The sequence below is a fragment of the Otolemur garnettii genome, unplaced genomic scaffold (assembly GCF_000181295.1).
Source record: "Otolemur garnettii isolate 467f Iridium unplaced genomic scaffold, OtoGar3 scaffold00032, whole genome shotgun sequence".
NCBI classification, from domain to species: domain Eukaryota; kingdom Metazoa; phylum Chordata; class Mammalia; order Primates; family Galagidae; genus Otolemur; species Otolemur garnettii.
Genome location: NW_003852427.1, coordinates 2428581 through 2430393, shown reverse-complemented (window position 1 = coordinate 2430393; position 1813 = coordinate 2428581).

Below are 1813 nucleotides of genomic sequence, written 5' to 3'. Positions count from 1 at the left end.
GGCAGGCACCTGTAGTCCCAGCTATTAGGGAGGCTGAGGCAAGAGAATCACCTAAGCCCAGGAGTTGGAGGTTGCTGCGAGCTGCGACGAGGGTGACATAGTGAGACTCTGTCTCAAAATAAATAATTAAATTTAAAAAAGAAAATGTATAACCAACTGTTGTCAGTTATGGTCACCCTACAGTGCTGTAGAGCACTGGCACTTATTCCATTCCTCTTATCTAGCTACCATTTTGTGTCCGTTAACCAACCCTTGGTGTTTGCACTTTCTAAAATGATCCCAGGTACCACCTGCCTGCTTCCTGGGCCAGAGTCAGTGCCTCTCAACCTCTCTTCCCCCAGTTCATTCTCTACACAGCCGCTGAAGGGAACTTTCTAGAACCTGATGCAAGCAGTCTTCTGCTCAGGCACATGCTCCTCTACATGGCTCCCCAGTGGATGAAGCGTGGCCTCTGCCTCATCTCAGGCTGTGACCTGACAGCCTAGGCCTGGAACAAGAGGTTTCCTGCTCCCGGCCCCTAGGACAGATGGGACCAGCCCCAGCCCCGGTCCAACCACTCTCAGTTCCTCAACATCTCTCCCACTTCTCTTTCTGCCTCCTACTCCCTGCCCCCAGTCTGGCCTGGGCAGCCTGCACACTTAGGACTGAGGAAAACAAAACTCAGCTTGGCAATAGGAAGAAAATGGTAACCAAAGAGGGGAAGAGAGAGCTGGGTGGGGGTGGGGGGGTGGAAGGTGGTGGACAGGAAAGGCTTTCGGGAGGAGGGAGCATCACAGCCAAGCCTTCAGGTGTGCACTGGGTTGGGGGTGTGTGGGGGTGGCCATCCTGCTCGGAAATAGTAAACATCTAGTTCAAATACAAGGAGGTGAGATGAGGCTGGGAGAAAGGGCTTTAATGCCAGGGGGCCAGAACCCCTCCATCATAGGGGATCATACTCCAACCCTGCATGGCCTCAGGCAAATTCCCTTCTGTTTCTTCACTGATGTCAGGATACTGTCACAGTCCCTACCTTGCAGAGGATAGGACACCTTCTATCTCAGATAATACTCAGGCCAGATCTCCAGGTATCAGACACAAAGATGGGGTGGGGTGATGGAGGGCAGACACTCAAGCCCAGGCTGCCCGGCCAACCACCCAGGCTCCAGTCCTGGCTCCCTCACCAACAACTGTGAGGTTCCCAAGGAAGCTCTGTGGTCTTTGTCCTAATGTCCCCAAGAGAGTTAAGAAACAGAATCCTAGGCATCTGAGGAGAGCCCAAATCAGAGCTCTGCCTGTCCTAAGCCCAACACGTTTCTCAAGATCCCTGTTTTACCTTTTGTTCTTTCTTTTCTTCTTCTTTTTCTTTTCTTTATTTCTTTCTTTCTTTTTTTTGAGGCCAAGTCTCACTCTGTCTCCCAGGGTACAGTACTGTGGCCTCAGCCTAGCTCACAGCATCTCAGACTTCTGGGTTCAAGTGATCCTCTTGTCTCAGCTTCCTGAGTAGCTGGGACTACAGGCATGTGCTACCACACCCAGCTAATCTTTCTCTTTTTGGTAGAGACAGGGTCTCGCTCTTGCTCTAGCTGGTCTCAAACTCCTGAGCTCAGGCAATCTACCCGCCTCAGCCTCCCAGAGTGCTAGGATTACAGGCATGAGCCACTGTGCCCAGCCCCCTTTACCTTTAAATAGACCATGCAGATTTTGCCCTCTGCTCGATAACATCCAGTTTTACCATAGAAATAATCTTTTACATTACTCATTTGTAGAATTGGTAAATGTCTGATAGAATTTTCCAGTGAAGCCATTTGGACCTAGAATTTCTTTTCTTTTCTTT